Source organism: Trachemys scripta, chromosome 6 (assembly GCF_013100865.1).
Source record: "Trachemys scripta elegans isolate TJP31775 chromosome 6, CAS_Tse_1.0, whole genome shotgun sequence".
Classification (NCBI taxonomy): domain Eukaryota; kingdom Metazoa; phylum Chordata; order Testudines; family Emydidae; genus Trachemys; species Trachemys scripta.
In genome coordinates this window covers 57,559,027-57,578,197 of record NC_048303.1, presented here as the reverse complement: position 1 = coordinate 57,578,197, position 19,171 = coordinate 57,559,027, and the positions used below count along the sequence as shown (strand labels likewise).

At 42.3% G+C, this 19,171-nt stretch overlaps 1 long non-coding RNA gene across 1 annotated transcript in view; it reads left to right on the top strand.

Annotated features, from left to right (window-relative positions):
• The window catches only part of LOC117879497, an 84,105-nt gene extending 68,140 nt beyond the window's left edge, over positions 1–15,965 (top strand). The window contains exon 6 of the long non-coding RNA XR_004646284.1: positions 15,928–15,965. This is a non-coding gene — a long non-coding RNA (uncharacterized LOC117879497). The remainder of the gene's footprint in view (positions 1–15,927) is intronic.
• Positions 15,966–19,171: the final 3,206 nt, after the last annotated feature.

Genomic DNA, 19,171 nt, shown 5'->3' with positions numbered 1-19,171 from the left:
GAACATGACCTATGAAGGAAGGCTGAAAGAACTGGGTTTGTTTAGTTTGGAAAAGAGAAGACTGAGAGGGGACATGATAGCAGTTTTCAGGTATCTAAAAGGGTGTCATAAGGAGGAGGGAGAGAACTTGTTCACCTTAGCCTCTAAGGATAGAACAAGAAGCAATGGGTTTAAACTGCAGCAAGGGAGGTCTAGGTTGGACATTAGGAAAAAGTTCCTAACTGTCAGGGTGGTTAAACACTGGAACAAATTGCCTAGGGAGGTTGTGGAATCTCCGTCTCTGGAGATATTTAAGAGTAGGTTAGATAAATGTCTATCAGGGATGGTCTAGACAGTATTTGGTCCTGCCATGCGGGCAGGGGACTGGACTCGATGACCTCTCGAGGTCCCTTCCAGTCCTATAATCTATGAATCTATGATTGGCTGGGGCTCTGTGCAGCCTCTCTGGCTTGCTCCAACTCCTTCCATGCCAGAGTGGGGCAGCTGCCCCACTCCATAGACATACCAATTCAGATACAGCTGAGAGAAAGCCTTTGCACCCAATCCTCAGACAACCACTGTGGCTGAGAGTTAGTCGTAAAAAGCAGGTAGTAGCAGCATCCCAGGCAGCTAAAGATCCCAGCACACAACCTTTCAAGATAAGTTCTCAGAGTGACAGGCAAGCGACAGAACTTGCAGGAAACGAAACAGGCTGCCACTGAATTGGCTGGATCAGTTAAACAGCTGTTCTGGGTACTCAGTTTTCATGGTTTAGCTGACTCATGTCTGGGCCAACATATATGGCTTGAAGCTGTTCGGAATTACATCTTTCTAAATCAGGAGTAACTGCAGTGAAATCCATAGAACCTGGGGGTGGGGGGAAGGTGAGAAACAGGTGCATCAAACACACAGAAATATACAAACCTTTTAAGATGCTTTACCACAATGGAGAATCCTAATCATATTTTTTTATTTTGCTGGACTGTTTGATATTTTAAACCTAAATAAAAACATTTGGATACTAAAAATAAATGTAAATATAATAAATGGGCAACTTAACATGAACAGTTATTTTTAGTTATCCATGGATGTCACTCCATCCACCCATCTTTCTGAAATCTGATACTATCATCTTCCATTATAGTCTCTTTCCTCTCACTGTGAGAGAGAGCAGTTCCTTTGATATACATGGGAAAAGAAGTCTGAAATGATTGGAGTTCCCCTGCAGCCAATTAAAAGTCTGGAGTTAAACTTTTAAAAACAAATGTTTTGGAAAACTAAATGGGTAGCATTTGCAGGCACAGTCCCCACACTGTCATGAGCCTTCCTCATAATGGCCAATATTTGTATTAGAGCCTAAAGTCCTCAGCTGAGCTCCAGACTGCATTGTGTTGTACACACACGTAGTAAGAGACAGTCCTTACCTCAAAGAGGACACTGAAAGGGAATATTATCCTTATTTTACAGATGGGCAATGGAGGCACAGAGAGATTAAACTACTTGCCAAAGATCACAAAGGAAGTCTGTGGTAGAGCTAGAACCTGCATACAGATTGCCTGCATCCCAGAACAGTGCCTTAACTGTAAGAGCAGCTTTCCTCCCTTAGCCTGCATCAGGATCTCTTATGGGCTAGTGTGGCTCCAACTGAAGACAATGGAAGGAGTCTTTTGGTTGATTAAAATTGGAGATGGAGATGTCCTATAGGGTGGGCCCATGCACCTAAGCCAAGTTCAGGCTAGTTGATCCCACAGCAGGGTCATGGCCTTTAGAAGTACTGTTAACTCTAAATATTTGTTTTTAGTAAACATCATATAATTTAAATGGGGGAAAGCAACACACACACACAAAAATACGCCACCTCTGCAGGCAGTCTTCCTTGTATTTGAAATAAGTATACAGTTTCAGAAGTGGTCTATGAGCTCAATCCAACCTTCACTTTAAATCAACGGGGGTCTTTCCAGTGATTTCAGTTGAAGTTGGATAGAGCTCAAAGGGAGACAGAAAAGGAACATCTTGTATTCAGACAGCTTAAAAAGGAAGACAAAATAAGATAAAAGTATTTCTTGGTTCATCTATGTCATCTTGTGAAATAGAACAGAACTGTGCAGTCTAACAGAGAAATAATCAGTTAATGAAAGTTCTCAACTTTTATTTAAGTACACTTGAGGCATCCATCCCAAAGTTCTCTGTCCCTGCCCTCAAGCCCTATGCATGATCTGGTTCAACTGAGTTCAACTGGTCCTAGCACCAGTTCAGTTGAAGTGGTGGGAGGGCAGGTTATTCTATGAATGTCCATTACAAAATTTCCTGTAGCTTTCTCTGAAGCAATTGGTACTGGACTTGACAGACCCCCATTCTGACCTAGTATGTCAACTCTTACATGCCTTTGTAAATGCTGAGCAGACATACTCAGCAAAATTCAATTTATGTACTTCATTATCAAATCTCAGTGTCTTGATTAAAACAGTTCCCCTGTAACTGAGACATAACTCTTACCAGTGCTGTGGGTATTTAGGTTACCTCCCCAGCCTGGTAGCTGAGAAACTGCAAACTGACTGTTATCTGTAAAACAGGTGCCTAGAATTGGACTTCTCCTTAGCATTCAGCATCAGCCCCACATTCACAACTTACTATGGGAAAAAGAAGAAAACAGACATGTGCAGAGGAGATAAGAGGAAGAACGGGCTGAAAAGAACACATTACTCTTGGGGGGATTCTGTGCCAAAAAATTTAAAATTCTGCATATTTTATTTGTCAAAATAATGCAATATAAAAAATGCAATATAATCACACCAGTTTCAATTGTTTTGGTAATTTATTTAAACTACAGTACAGGAAAAAAGTCACTAACTATTCAGCATTTCCTACACACAGGAAAGTTAAGTTACAAACACTTGGTAACTAATATCCTGCATTCCAGTTATAACCCAGGATTTTCATTTAAATTACATTACAGAACACCAAACAGTGCAAAAAAAAAAAAGTAGACTGTCATTTTAAATTGCTCAGACTTTCAGACATGAAAGTCATATAGTTTTGCTAATTATTGTCTTGGACCTGGCTGGGTACTTTGGAAAGTGCTTGTTCTGACATTTTATTAACTGCTTGGTAAATGTTTTATTTGCCCCAAAGTCTTTTTTTAATGGGCAAGTAAAATAAATTGTGAGCTGTAATCTACCCCATTGTGCCACTTTGTCATGGGAAAAATGTGAGAGAGCACATAGATCTTCCTACCTGAGGATTCCCTTACTGTCATTTTTAATAAGGCTCCTTTACACATGACTCTGACAATGTAGGGGCCTTAAAACTTTCACAGGTTTTATGCTCCTGGGAGAATTGACTGAGAATGGGAACAGTTAACTAACAATAGGAACATTTAACAATGTTACTATGTAGGCAGGCTGCTACATTTCTGCCTCAGAGAATGAGATCAGTTAACTAACAGGCAGGCTGCTATATTTCTGCCTCTAGCCTGCCTCGTGCAAATAAAAAGCCCTAGCCTTCCATGCCAGTGAGCTGCAGTAGCAAGCAAGAGGGATGGAATCTCTCTCTCTCTCTCTCTCTCTCGCTTGTTGGCACACACATACGCATGCCCAGCCCTGTCCCTCCCCCCCTCCCCCGATGGTGATCAGGCATGCACGCCCAGTCCACCTCCCCCTGTCTCTGAGGCTGCTCCAGGCATGCTTAACTGAGCTGGGGAAGAAGGAGGAGGAGAATGACATGGCCAGTAGCTCCTAGTTATGATAACAAGTTTCTGGACATCCACTGGACTCATGCATTAAGTAGAAGTGCAGTGCTAAATTAGAACCACCAGTCTATATCGCCAAGCCCTGCCTCTAAACCAGCAGTTCCCAAACTATGGGTAGCGTGCTCCATCAGCATATGTGGACATGGCAATCCCAAGTGTTGCTGAGAAGGAAGCCATTTTAGAAAATCTCCCTGGGTGGAGGATGTCACTTTGTAGAGCAAAATGGCATCCTCCACGCAGCATAAACTTGCATGCATCATACATGCAAGGTCCCACTGTGTGGAGGATACAGTTTTAAAATGGAATCCTCCATGCTGTCTGGGGTTGCAAAAAGCAGTACATCTGAAAATAGAGTCATGTGGGGAAAAAGGTTGGGAACCGCTGCTTTAAATTAGTCTCAGCTTCATCACACTGTCAGAGGCAAGCATGGCATATTGGGTGGGATGTCATAGCATATACATAGAATCATAGAATATCAGGGTTGGAAGGGACCTCAGGAGATCATCTATTCCAACCCCCTGCTCAAAGCAGGACCAATCCCCAACTAAATCATCCCAGCCAGTGCTTTGTCAAGCCGGTCTTTAAAAACCTCTAAGGAAGGAGATTCCACTACCTCCCTAGGTAACCCATTCCAGTGCTTCACCACCCTCCGAGTGAAAAAGTTTTTCCTAATATCCAACCTAAACCTCCCCCACTGCTACTTGAGACCATTACTCCGCATTCTGTCATCTGCTACCACCGAGAACAGTCTAGATCCATCCTCTTTGGAATCCCCTTTCAGGTAGTTGAAAGCAGGTATCAAATCCCCCCTCATTCATCTCTTCTGCAGACTAAATAATCTCAGTTCCCTCAGCCTCTCCTCATAAGTCATGTGCTCCAGTCCCCTAATCATTTTTGTTGCCCTCAGCTGCACTCTTTCCAATTTTTCAACATCCTTCTTGTAGTGTGGGGCCTAAAACTGGACACAGTACTCCAGATGAGGCCTCACCAATGCCAAATAGAGGGGAACGATCACGTCCCTCGATCTGCTGGCAATGCTCCCTACTTATACAGCCCAAAATGCTGTTAGCCTTCTTGGCAATAAGGGCACACTGTTGAGTCATATCCAGCTTCTCGTCCACTGTAACCCCTAGGTCCTTTTCTGCAGAACTGCTGCCTAGCCATTCGGTCCCTAGTCTATAGCAGTACATGGAATTCTTCTGTCCTAAGTGCAGGACTCTGCACTTGTCCTTGTTGAACCTCATCAGATTTCTTTTGGCTCAATCCTCTTATTTGTCTAGGTCCCTCTGTATCCTATCCCTACCCTCAGCGTATCTACCACTCTTTCCAGTTTAGTGTCATCTGCAAGATACTATTCCCCAGGGGTGCTGGACCAATTTGTATGGTGGGGGTGCTGAGAGACACTGTCCAAACTGTAAACTCTGTTTATAATGGAATCCACTTTAAACCAGGGAGTGTGGTAGCACCCCTAGTTCCAGCATCTATGCTACTCCCTCCAAGTTTTTGTCTGGTTAACTTGGCTACAATTCTTGTTCTTTTAATTAGCAGATTTGTGTAGAAGAAAAACGGAATGATAGGACAATGGCATGTTGTTCTAATGGAGATCAGCTATATTTCCAAGGTTTCCCTAGGCCACAAGGAGGTACTGTGGCAAGAAGGAGGGAGGGTGCGGCCATTGGGAGGAGGAACTAGTTTGGGTATGGGGGGGACCTCTTCAAACTATTGGAGTCTGGGCATGAGGGGGTTGGCTAAGGAGGTAAGAGACAATTCATTTAAAAAAGGGGAGGGAAAAAGTGAAAACAGCAATGGAAGGCAGGCCTTGTATATGGGAGTGAGCACCCTCAAGGTACCTAGAATGCTGGTGTAAGTATTATTAATATACAGTTTACCTTAGATGAGTGTACTTGTCCTTAAGGTCCCACAAGTTATGGGTTGCTTTCTTAGATTGGCAATAATAGTACACTGCTGTAGCTGCATATCATATGTAAATGACACCTGAGTTGATGTCTCAGAAGTCAAAGCATCAGGTTTGGAATCTGCTACCTCCTTTGAGCTATAGCTTCAAATTACAACTAGATAAATAATGGGGAAAAAATTCCATAAATATTTGCACACGTTTGAATAAATTTGCTTTGCCTATTTTCACATCCAGTTTGTGTATGCTTTCTAAGAAAGTACACCTCTACCCCCACATAACGCTGTCCTCGGGGGGCCAAAAAATCTTACTGCGTTATAGGTGAAACTGTGTTATATCGAACTTGCTTTGACCTGCCGGAGTGCGCAGCCCCGCCCCCCCGGAGCACTGCTTTACCACGTTATATCCGAATTCATGTTATATTGGGTTGCGTTATATCGGGGTAGAGGTGTACATAGTTTTTTGTTACTAGTATGTCTATTTGTGGAAAGTAAATTTTAAGCTCATACATTTGATTACTTGCACAAATCAAGCTTGCATAGTAAACCTGATTATAAGACAGATTACAAAGTAGCAGCCGTGTTAGTCTGTATCCGCAACAAGAACGGGAGTACTTGTGGCACCTTAGAGACTAACAAATTTATTTCAGCATAAGCTTTCGTGGACTACAGCTCACTTCTTCAGATGCATAGAGTGGAACACACAGACAGAAGATATTTATACATACAGAGAACATGGAAAAGGTGGAAGTACACATACCAATTGTAAGAGGCCAATCAATTGAGATGAGCTATCGGTAGCAGCAGAATAAAAACCTTTGAAGTGATAATCGAGATGACCCATAGAAGGTGTGAGGAGAACTTAACATGGGGGGAAAAAATTCAATTAGTGTAATGACCCAACCATTCCCAGTCTCTGTTTAGGCCTAAGTTAATTGTGCCTAATTTGCATATTAATTCGAGTTCAGCAGTCTCTCTTTGGAGTCTGTTTTTTAAGTTTTTTTGTTGCAAAACTGACACCTTCAAGTCTGTCACTGAGTGATTAGAGAGGTTGAAGTGTACACAATTAACTTAGGTCTAAACAGAGACCGGGAATGGTTGGGTCATTACACTAATTGAATTTTATTTCCCCCATGTTAAGTTCTCCTCACATCTTCTATGGGTCTTGATTATCTTGATTATCACTTCAAAGTTTTTTCTTCTGCTTCTACTGATAACTCATCTCAATTGATTGGCCTCTTACAATTGGTATGCGTACTTCCACCTTTTCATGTTCTCTATATGTATAAATATCTTCTGTCTGTGTGTTCCACTCTATGCATCTGAAGAAGTGAGCTGTAGCCCACGAAAGCTTATGCTGAAATAAATTTGTTAGTCTCTAAAGTGCCACAAGTACTCCTGTTCTTTTTGCTGATTATAAGAGTTACATCCAGCCAATCAGGCTGTAAACAAATACTATAAGTAATAAGTGATACAACTGGAATTTTAAGTAGCAAACTATACCATTAATGGCTTTTTTAAAAAGTGTGGTGTTTTGAGTACTACATAAATCCAAGAAAATTGCAATCTGTTTGTGGACATTCCACAGATAGAAAGAGGCAGAACTTATCCAGTATGTTAACCATAGATTGTTTGCTCAGCTCTACATCTAGTCCTGCCAGAACTGACCCCACCCTTTATCTTTCACTGGTAGATACAAAGTATTATGCAGTTTTTTTCTAGTGAGGTCATTTGAAATAGATCTTAAAAATTAAGTTGGCACAGCTATTAAAGGTCCCATGGCATTTTTCATAGGAATAGGAGTTTGATCTACAGTCCTTGCCCAGATTCTCTTCTCTGGCCCCAACAGTGTTAAATATATCAGTGCCACACTCTACCCCAGCTGTAGGTGAAATTCAGTGATGTAAGGAGTAGCTGATAAAGCACTCTGGGGAAAATTCTCACCTGAGCAGAGCCCAGTACAAAGTCCTGTTTTAAGCACTCTGCAAGGGGAGAAATTCACTTTTGGTTTAAATGGTGCTATTTAAGACCTCAACCTTGCAATTCGCTGTGCCCATGCACACCACTGCACCTACATGGAACCCCTCAGAAGTCAATAAGCTGACACAGAATGAATTGCTGGATCAGGGCCTAAACTATTATGTTGTGTCAATATGACTGCCAGGCTTGATATAGATCATTACTGTAGAAAGGAATCTGGGGGTCATGGTGGATCACAAGCTAAGGGAGTTAACAGTTTAACACTGTTGCAAAAAAAGCAAACATCATTCTGGGATGTATTAGCAGCAGTGTTGTAAGCAAGACACAAGAAGTAATTCTTCTGCTCTACTCCACACTGATTAGGCTCAACTGGAGTATTGTATCCAGTTCTGGGTGCCACATTTCAGGCCAGATGTGGACAAATTGGGGAAAGTCCAGAGAAGAGCAATAAAAATGATTAAAGGTCTAGAAAACATGACTTATGAGGGAAGATTGACAAAACTGGGTTTGTTTAGCTTGGAGAAGAGAAGAGTGAGAGAGGGCATGATGACAGTTTTCAAGTGCATAAAAGGTTATGTACATAAAAGGAGGAGGAGAAAAATTCTTCTCAACCTCTGAGGACAGGACAAGAAGCAATGGGCTTAAATTGCAGCAAGGGAGGTTTAGGTTAGATGTTAGGAAAAACTTCCTAACTGTCAGGGTGGTTAAACACTGGAATAAATTGTCCAGGGAGGTTGTGAAATCTCCATCATTGGAGTTTTTTAAGATCAGGTTAGACAAACACCTGTCAGGGATGGTCAAGATAATACTTAGTCCTGCCATGAGTGCAGGGGACTGGACTAGATGACCTCTCTCAGGAAGGTTAACCGCGGCCACTGGGAGCTGCAGGCAGTCGTGCAAATGTAAACAAACTCTCTGGTGGTCCTCCAGTGGATTACCCTGACTGGCTGCATGCAGCCTGTGGGCCACAGGTTGCTCACCACTGCTTTAGAGGTTATTATCATGTCTCTAATAATAATCACCAAAGAAAAGTAACCTTTGTGTCAAAGGCTATATTAATTTTTGATCCAATGTGTTTTCAGCAAAGAACGCATTCATGAGGACACTGGAAATATTATTTTCAGTTAGCTATGGTTGGTTCTATGCACTTAAACTAAATCTTCCTTGTTTCCTGTTCTTTGGTGTTTTAGAGCTCTCTGGTCATAATACAAAACCCAGTCTTCATAGTTTTGAATCAGAAAGCACTGGAATTTCCTGCCTCATTCAAATGTGGGTGATCTTTAGCCAGTACGGCAGCATTTAGTAATAGCAATACATATTAGCTAATACAATAAAGAGGCTACTTATTTGGGCTACAGCTACCATGCAGAAGGAGTAGGTGACAGTGGTGATATCCCTCTCTTAAGGGAATTGCTAGAGGTCTTAGTTGATGGCCCTTGTTATTCTTCTAGTTAGGAAATGGGGACAGCACAAAACTTCAAGGCAGAGCTGGGCCCAAGTGTGAATTTTAGATCCAGATCCAGTTCTGGACCCTGAACACTCCAGAATTTGGGGAGGTTTAGATATGAGCTCTGGTTTGACTCATATAACAGTAAGGGCCCCATCTGTGAAATTATTGTCACAGCTATTGCCTTGCAAAGTTCAGTGGTGGTCAGATCAGGAGATTTGATTCCAGTCCAGCTCTTAAAAGAAAAAGAACAAATGAGAAAGCACTTGTATCTCAGAAGAGCATGTATATTCAGAAACAACTAAGTGATAAGGAAAAACTGGGACAACAGCCAAGCAGCCAGAGCTTCATGCAAGGCTGTGGGAGGGCCACAGCAACTAGCAACGACAAGGCAAGAGGTAAGAGTTAGTCTAATGAAGCCCAGGAAAAGCCATTGTGTCCTAAAGCGGTAGCATAGGTGGGTGTGAGCAGGTAAGTTTACATTGACCCTGCATCTTAATGTTTGCACCTCAGTTTTCCCTTTTGGTAGCATAAAGTAAACATACTCCATAAGTTGTAATTAACGTTTCCCCTTTTTTGTGATGTTTGGAACATAACCTAAAGGTATTCAATTCTACACCTTTGCAACAGGCTCCCCAGGACTCAGTCCTTCCCAATTGCTTTATGTCAGGGTGCCACCAATCCTTTTGGCCCTTACACAGGGCTCCACAGCTACCCCTAATGGCAGGGCATTAGACACTGTCTCTTTCTCAGTTCCATTTGCAGGCTCAATCACCAATTCTCTCAGGCCAGGATACTTTCTGCTTGGAATGTCATGCTCTTCTCATGGGCCTCACTCCAGTTCCTTCTTGGGCTCCTGCTTCAGCTCCATCTGGACAAGGAGCTTTGCTGGTCCCGCTACCAACCTCTGGTCTCCTTTGACTGAGCAACAGTTCCTTCTATAGGAAGCATTAGCCCCATGCTGCTGTCATATGAGCCAGGCACGGAGCACAACTTGGACCCTAGCTCCTTTAGAAGCCCAGTTCACTCTGAGACAGTGGGATATCTGAAGATCTTTGGGCCATGAGGGGAATTACTGTACCAGAACAGACAAATGACTTACCCGCCCAATATTGCGTCTTTGACTGTGGCCAAAGCTGAATGCTCCAGAGCAAGAACTGAAGCTTCCCACTCATTCACATGAATGTGTGTCAATGTACCATGCGAGAAGCTTCTGCCTGACTCAAGATGTTGATTAGTTTATCTTCTAAAGCACAAAGATCCTGTTCCGTTATTTCTGCCACAACTTTCTAAATGATACATTAGCTAATAAAATCATATGAATTCAGATGAGTCACCTATTTCATGGAAAAGACTAATATGATATAAACACTTTTCTCCAAGGAATTCTATTAACAATGATTATACTTACAAAGCTTCCTCCTAACAGGGCCATAACCAGGGTGGGACAAGTAGGGCAGCTGCTATGCAAAGCCCCAGGGGTGGAAAAAAATGATGAAAAAGAAATAGTAGAGAGTGAAAATATGCTTGCTTGTCCAGGCGCGTTAAATGCCTAGTTACAGCTCTGCCTCCTGGCACTGGACAATTTAAAAAGAAGAGGGGAAACATCAACTATTATGAAATAGTGCATTCTATGGAGCCTTCTTCAAATGAAGAATGGCAGAATACCAAAATCTTTGGACCATGCGCTAATGTTTTTGCACAGAGACTACAGCCAAATACAGAACTCAGGTTATACAGAATTGGGGTTCATTCACTGTTGGGTGCCTCCTGGTGGCCACCTCTAGGGATTAGCTCCATTCAGGTCTGACGCTCCCTCTTTCCAGCAGATTGCTCACACTGCGTCCCTCCTGATGCCATTTGCTCCCAGACTCTGTTGCTATTTCCCTGGACTCCTTCCTACTTCCTTTTTCTATCTTCTGGTCCTTTCCTCTGGGTTTACCTGCCCGAACTCCTTCCTCACAGGGAGTAACTGTAGATTACTCATTTTTTTAGCTTTTGCCAGACTCTGTAGCCCTCAAACACACATCCCTTTTCCCAGGGAGTGACTGTAGACTGCATTCCTGCAGCCCTCTTCTTTGGTTTCGAGGTGAAGCAGACTGATTTCCAGAGTGTCTGACCCCCATGCACTGTACTTTGTGTTGTCCATTGTTGGCAGTAGCGAAGGCGCTCGGACAGGTTTAATGTTAACGAAGCACAGTCCTAGTGTCCTATATGTGCTACAGGTACACTAACACATGCATATCCATTACGATGGACTCGGGTCAGCAGCGTGACTCTCTGCTCCCCCATCGCCCAGACAAAGACTCTCCCTCTGGGACCCCTCTTTCTATACACTGATACAAACAAGTGATATATTGCCCCACTGACGTGGTTAGTTACCCCCCCTTTACTTTGTACCCATTCGTTCAATCAAAACATCTCTATCCGTCACCCTGTTATTCTGATCTTATCTTTAGGAAGGGTCAGTGTATCCCTGTATCATATTTGGGGAGTGTGTTTATACCAAAACTTGATATCAAGATGTTCTGGTACCACACGTCTGCAATGTGTTTATGTGAATATCTAGTGCCGAGGAGTGTTTGTGTTGTTGCAATGCCACCCTTGTTCTTGCCAAGTTCAGTGAATTTGTAAGTAGGCATGTTTTGTAACTGGGCCTGACTCTTGCTAACTTTGCTTTATATCAGCAGGGTCTGACTTTAGTTTGGGCTTTAGGCCTTACACCAAGTCCCATGTTTCAGGCTCTCTCTTTCTACTATACTTTTGTATTTTTTTTTTTTTTTTTGTCATGACTTAGAGTCTTGTATCTTTGCTGGTATTCTTAAAGAACTGCAGAAAAGCTTTTTTTTATTGGGCCCCGTTTTCCTTGCATTTTTTGGTAGATGTTGCAAGGAAAACTTTGTTACATGAAGGCCTCCAATTTTTCTATATAAACACCTCCTTTCACTTGTATGGTCTTTACAATTCCAAAGGATATGATCTGTTGTTTCCTGGACCTTACATGTTATGCATAATCCATCATTGTGCATGTTAATTAGAAATAAATTATTATTTAATTCACAATGCCCTGTTAGAATTCTAAATAGCACCACTTCACTCTTTCTTGCAGGGTCTTGGATTATGTATACATCGTCAACTGTTGGTAATACTTCTTGGAATTTTTTCTCCTTTGTTTTGTTTGCCCACAGTTCTTGCCGTTCCTTTCTTAGCTCATTTTTGATTAGGTGTTAAAATTCCAGTTTGCTTAAGGAGAGTCCTATGTCAGCCTCTGCATGATTAATAGAACTTTTTGCCTGTTTGCCAATTTGTTGCCTGCTACCCCTACGTGTGCCAGGATCCATGCTATTACTATGGTTATATCCAATTGTATCAGTTCAGTTGCTAGCAGTAATATTTCATTAGGAATATCATTTTTGCTGTCAGACTTACCACTGTAATTTCCTTGCAGCCCTAATAAGGAGTCAGACAGGGAGGCCACGGCAACTGGCCGCACATCTAAAGCCCAATTTAGCACTAGCATAATCCTTGTTAGCCCATCCATAAATATGAATACAAAGTTAGTAGCCTTATGGCTTTCTTGAGTCTGAGCCAGGGCACCCAGAAAGCTGTTCTCACTCTTCCTGTTCCTTCCTCTTTGGAGCCATCTGCACAGATGTGGCAATTGTTTCCCCACTTCTCACAAATATAATGATTTATGATTTCTTGTAGATTTATCAGTCTTCTCCTTTTTTTCATAACTCCATGTCTATCTCAGGAGGATTGTTTCCAGTGATAGAGTATTTTCCTATAGCTATAGATTTTGGTCTCTTTCAATCCTTTCTTTTCATTAAGATCCTTTACTTCTATACCCTACTTACTTCTATACCCTACTCCAGGGATACAGGCGGAATTCTGATTTTTTTTCTTGTCCTATCTGGCCTCCTCATAATTCCCAACAATCATGATATATTAGCTTTGCGTTGTCCTCTTTGCTATTTCCTAGTACTTCGGCCCAAAAGAACATAAGAAGAGCCATACTAGGTCTTACCAAAGGTCCATCTAGCCCAGTATCCTGTCTTCCGACAGTGGCCAATGCCAGGTGCTCCAAGTAAGGGTAAGTCTAGGAGCTGTTTTCTAAAAATGATTGGCCTTTCACTGACTGCTATCTGTAGTACACACAGAGACATAGGAATGAAGGCACCACATGTGATACGCAATGTCTGTGCTTGGATATAGTCTAATTTTCTCAGATTTGTATTCACTGCTCATCCAAAGGCCTGGCATCCATATTCAATAACTGGTTGAATCAACACTCTGTCTAGCATTGCCATCATTTCCTTATCCATTCCCTAGGATGTTCCGGGGATACTTTTAAGTGCAAAGGTGGAACTAACATACTTATCTTTAATATTTTCAAGATGGTCCCTCCAGGTGAGCTTGTTATCAAATAGCACATAAGAATTTGTGATTTATTTTCACTATATTTATCAGCCCTTTTCTGTTCTCAGTTTCCTGGCTTTATACAAACTTATCCTGCCCCTGCCCAGCTGAACTTTATCATCAATTAGCCTTTCGGGCCCTGGCTCTCCCACAGGTGCAGCCTAAAAACCTGATGTACTTTATATGGGGTGAACACCCCATCACAGCTACCATTTTCAGGAGCTCAGATTAACTTGCATGGGGGAAAAAGAGAAAATATTGGTACCCATTATTATGATTACTGCATAGGATAGATTAATGGAATGCTGTTCCACCAGTGTACATAGTTTGCTCTGGAGGAACATTTTCTTGTGATACAGCCAGGGATTAACTTGAGTGAGCATTACTATTGAAATCTAGCTCTGACTAGAAGCATTACTTCCCCATAGTTGTTTGGAAGGTAGTTGATTATCCATGATCATTAGGAAGAGGTGAACCTTGTGGAGTGCTAATAACTTCTAAATGTCCATATTTATTTCAGTGGTGTAGTCAGGTGGGTCCCAAGATATTAGAGAGACAAGGTGAGTGAGGTAATAACTTTTATTGGACCAACTTCTGTTGGTGAGAGACAAGCTTTTGAGCTGCACAGAGCTCTTCTTCAGGTCTGGGAAAGGTGCTCAGAGAAGAAGAGCTCTGTGTGAGCTCAAAAGCTTGTCATCTTCACCAAGAGAAGTTGGTTCAATAAAAGATATTATCTCGCCCACCTTGTGTATCTCATGTTTATTTCACTCAGTAGAAAACAGCCCCAAATCAAGTGTAGTTTTATCTTGCTGGAGAGGAGTTAAATCAAACTGCCAGTTTCGGCCTTGGCAAACATGTGTGGTCAGTTGCAAAATTATCTGAAAACGCATTTGTGACACTTCCCAGGGGTAGCCACGGTTGTGAGGCAACTCACTACTACTTGCCTTTAGTGGGACGGATCCTGGTCTATATCTGCTGGGGGTCAGCTCCCTGATAACCCTGGCCACAGGCAGCAAAAGTACTCCCCTCACAGACCCTAGGGGCACTGCTGTCCCTCTGCAGGCAAGTGATAGGCTCACACCAACTTCCAAGTGTACCTCTGGAGTGCCCAGGCCCCGTTCCACTGAACACTCTCACAGAACTCTGATTCTCTACTCCTCAAGGAATAATACACACCAGCTTACCAGTTTTACGTTAAGGTTACAACTCCGCTTAACACACAGCATTTAGATATAGTGAAAACAGGACCGTGTTTATTATCAAAGAGCAGAGATTCAAATGATAGTAAGAATATTGGAAATAAATGGTTACATGTAACACAAAATCAGAACATGCTTGCTAGAGCCTAAAATTAACTCACAGGACACTCCTGCAGGATATCGTACCCAAGTCCTTTTCCCAGCATTTTCAGCCATGTTGGCTGAGACCATCCCCCTCCCCGCTTCTGTAAAATCAAACCCACTGGCAACTTGTCCTCTCAGTTTGAAGGGGTTTGAACCTCAGGGTTCATCTGCACCCCCGATATGCCCAACCACACCTTTGATGTTCACCTGAAAATAGTGTTTCCCCACCTCTAACCCTGCTGTTTACCTCTTCCTGTTAATTTCCTTCTGAAGTCTCTGCAAGCTCTTCATTAGCATTTAACTCAATATGCTAATAGACTTCTAGTGTAAGATACTTCTCTCCCTGGTGGATCATTATATATCTTCCACCTCCTGTCTGGAGAAGTTTGTCTCAAGATACGCTGCCTTTGAGTGATCTACCTTTAACTACAAAGGCTAGAGAATATAATTTTCAGCATATATACATAACTCCTTCCATATTTTCCATACGTACATCTCTCAATGATTATGACAACCAGTGTGGCACAGGCTTTCAGTAGAGAACATACATAGCCCCTTTTGGTGAACCCAGAGGATCCCTGTACCCGTATGTACTCCTATGCTCTCTGACAGTTGGCCTCAAGAAGTCCTTTGTTACATTTTCCATACACACATACTTTCTGTTTGAATTACATCTTTATGGGGGGAATTATTTATTCATCTTTTTACAGTCTTTGGATGGAAAATGGCTAACCATGATCTAGAACAAACACGTTAATTGGGGACTCTCATAAAGGAAATGTGTAGTATGTCATTAAAATTGCATTGAAATTAAGGATAATTCATTGCACTTCGTGAACAAAATCTAAACTGATAGTTGCATTTCAGGAGGGAAAGAGAAAGAAACAAGCCACTACATTACTTTTATATTAATTTTCATTTTCAATTAACTTTAGATTTAGATGAAAGGAAATATAGAAGATAAACTGCAATCCTTCCGATTATGGCATTATAGAAGAATTCTGAAAATAGCATGGATAGATGGCATATCTAACAAAAAAGTACTGGAGATTATTAGAACTCGGCAATTTTTTTTTTTTTTTTTTTTTTTTTGACAGGAGCGTGGTCAAAGGGTCAAAAGAAGGGAACCTGACGGGGACACCAAGCAGAGAACCCCGGACAGCGCCCACTGCTCCTCGAAGGTGTCAAGGGAGCCAGTGGACACCGCCCAGAGGAACTCTGCCCGGATACGTGAACGGACAGAGGATCGGAAACAGTCCCCACAGTCACAGGAGCCTCCATCGGCCAACCTCCTCTCCCTGGTTTTATAGATGGCTGTTTATAGCCAGGGCCAGGAGGAGGTTGACCAGGAGGTCCCGTGACTTTGTGGGGCCATGGATAGGGAGGGCCTAAATAAGAAGGTGAGGGGAAAAGTGCAGCCAGAAACGCAACATAATATTGGTGAGGAGCCAGTATAGGGGCTACAACCTGGCGCACTCCAAGTAAATGTGAGCCAGGGTCTCCCTCACGCCTCAGAAAGGACAGGTGTCTGGGACAGGGGTAAACCGCGCCAAGTACATGCCCGTGCTCATGGCCCCATGAAGGAGCCGCTAGCAAATGCTAGGCAGAAATCTTATTAAAAGAGAGATTTGATTTGCAGGGCACATTTTAAAAGGTTCAGCGGCAGATGCAGGTTTATGGGCACTGGAAGGAAAAATAGATGGCAGAAGAACATGAGGCAGAAAAACAAGATCTTGGATGGATGATGTGGTAACCTGATTGTTCCAAAGAACTATTCATTCACAAAGAGATTATCAGAGGATTGTACAGAATGGGCTACCCTGGTAGCAAACCTCCAGTAAGGGAGATGCCACATAAGAAGAAAAGGAAACAATGAGACAAAGAGCAAAAGCAAAGTTTACATGAGTGCACAGTTATTGTCTCCTGTGATCATGCTGCATCAACGCTGTCTCACAATGGAAGTAGCCTTTGTCGACATAGCACTCTCCTCCCGCAGCAGCTGCCAAAGGAATGGAGAAGACTCTTGACTAACTTTCATCACTACAACTGACAGGGAGAAGAGGGGAGAGAGCTAACAACTCTCCAGCAGCCAAGAAAGAAGAGGTGTGGCTCACTGTAAGAGATGTGATTAGATGACCATAGCTAGGACATGGGCTCCATTCTGTTTTTGACAGACTCAAAGGTGGCAGCCCTACTAGAACTAGACCAAGAAGCAGATGTTAATAGTAGGAATGGAAGAGGGTACTTGGCATATGGGGCCAAATTCATCGCTGCATTCTTCCAGTTTTGTGACAGAGTAACCCCATCAATTTCAATAGACTGCTGCTCCAGAAATATAAACAGTTGCATCTATGTAACATGGCAATAGCAGTGGTGAATCAGGCCCATGCTATTTTATTTGGGTGGGGGGAGATTTTAGATAACTTGAGAACATAATTGAAAATCCCACTATGAAATATTCAACTTTACAGAGGAAGATATTGGGGGTGTAAAAAAATGGCTGAGCCAAAAAAAGCATGTTATTCCCAAGTAAATCCATACTTCCTTCATCCTCATGAGCTGCACTCCAGGAGAGACTGAAGCAATAAAAATAAAACGAATTAAACAGCAGCAGGATTGATCTCAACTGGTTTGACAGCTAACAAAATAAGTGCACGGCCAATTTTTTTTTTTTTTTAAATATGTACAGGAGGTAAGATTCAGCAGACCAAAACAGAATGGACTAGATTATACCCATGGGACTACATTATTTTCCTCCCTACCCACCTTCTTCAGCAGTGTGTTTTAATTTCTTAGAGCACAAAGTCGCTTATGCTCATGTTGGGTGCTCTTTAATGAGGCAGAGGAAATGGAGAAAGTTACCCACTTCTTTAACATGTCCCAAGAAGGAGTTCATTCTTCCTCTTTAGTCTTGCTCTGTTCCTCCCTTCCCCCAGGCAAATGAAGCTGTTCCTTAAATGAGCACCCAAACAAACCCTTCATTGATAGCATTCTGCTTCTTGCCTCACCTTAGTCCAACTTCCCATTCTGCCATCTCCAGTTCTCCTCCTGACATCTCAACCTGATCTACCTTTCCCTGCTACTCCTGAACTAAGGGTGGAGATGGAAACCATGAGGATGGAGATTGGGTAAGACTCTTCCCCTTAGTCCCAAATTGCCCCACTACCAGGCACTCAGCGCCCCCTCCTCCTTTCTAGCATAGGATCCCCCCCAGAAACTCTTCTCAAATCCTAGCAACATAGTCTGTTCCGAAAGTGGAATTAGCCAGTATTAAGGGTTAATCTGAATTTTCCAATACTCTAAAATCAGCAGTATTCCCAGGTCAACATACTGTTCTTTTATTAGTGTATTACACTAATGTTGTTCTTGTATATTTCATTATAAAACTGTCACTAAGTGTTACTTATAAAAGATATTTATTGTGAGCTCTTTGGACCGTATTTTCATACGTGTTTGTACAGTATCTACTACAACAGAGCTCCAATCTTGATTGGGGTCTCTGGATGCTGCTATGACAGAAACATTAAATAATTTTGTGGGGAGACTCATTGCGACAGGAAAAGAACATTTCGCAACTCTGAGTGTGAAGTATGGATATTTTATTTCTGTTTGAACAGTGAATGACAGTCCCTGGAGTTGGTTCTGGAATCACTTGAATAAGATTTAATTTATTACAGCTGTGTATTTTCTTTTGGATCCTTATGTCTTGCTACATTTGCATGCCAGCTAACAGTCAGACAAAATCCCATTTGTAAATCTCTGCTAGGCATGTGTGATGCTAATAAGTTGCAGACTTTTTTTTAATAGCAAAAGTGTGATGCATTTAAGTCACGTCTCACCCAGTTTGGTATTCCAAAATAAATAAATTTGGAAATTCACTGACAAAAATCTTTAAGACACCGTTAAGATTGCCTGGTGATATCTCATGCCCTGCCAAAACATCATCTTCAGCAGAAATCAAACTCCTGAAAACCAGAAAATACAGAGTTAAGATGTACACCTACACAACCTTAACTCTGCCCCCCTGGATGTAGCAATAGCCACCTGGGATTTATCCACATGCACTCTAGCTGCATTCCACTGTATTAGGTATCACCATATTGAATGGTGGAAGGATTAGTTGGAACAACTAGGCAGAGCTGTGACTATGATATGAGGATCTCCTCTCCCTGCTCTCCATGTGTGCTCAAAGGAAAGAGGCGCATGTGTACCCTGAGGGATCCAGTATGCCCCATTTCAGTACTGAGTTATGTAGGTTGTCAGTAGCAGGGCATAGGAGTCTTCTTTCCATGGGTATTGTCAGCTGTGAGGTGGGTTAGGAGAGCAGTCTGTGGGCTTGAT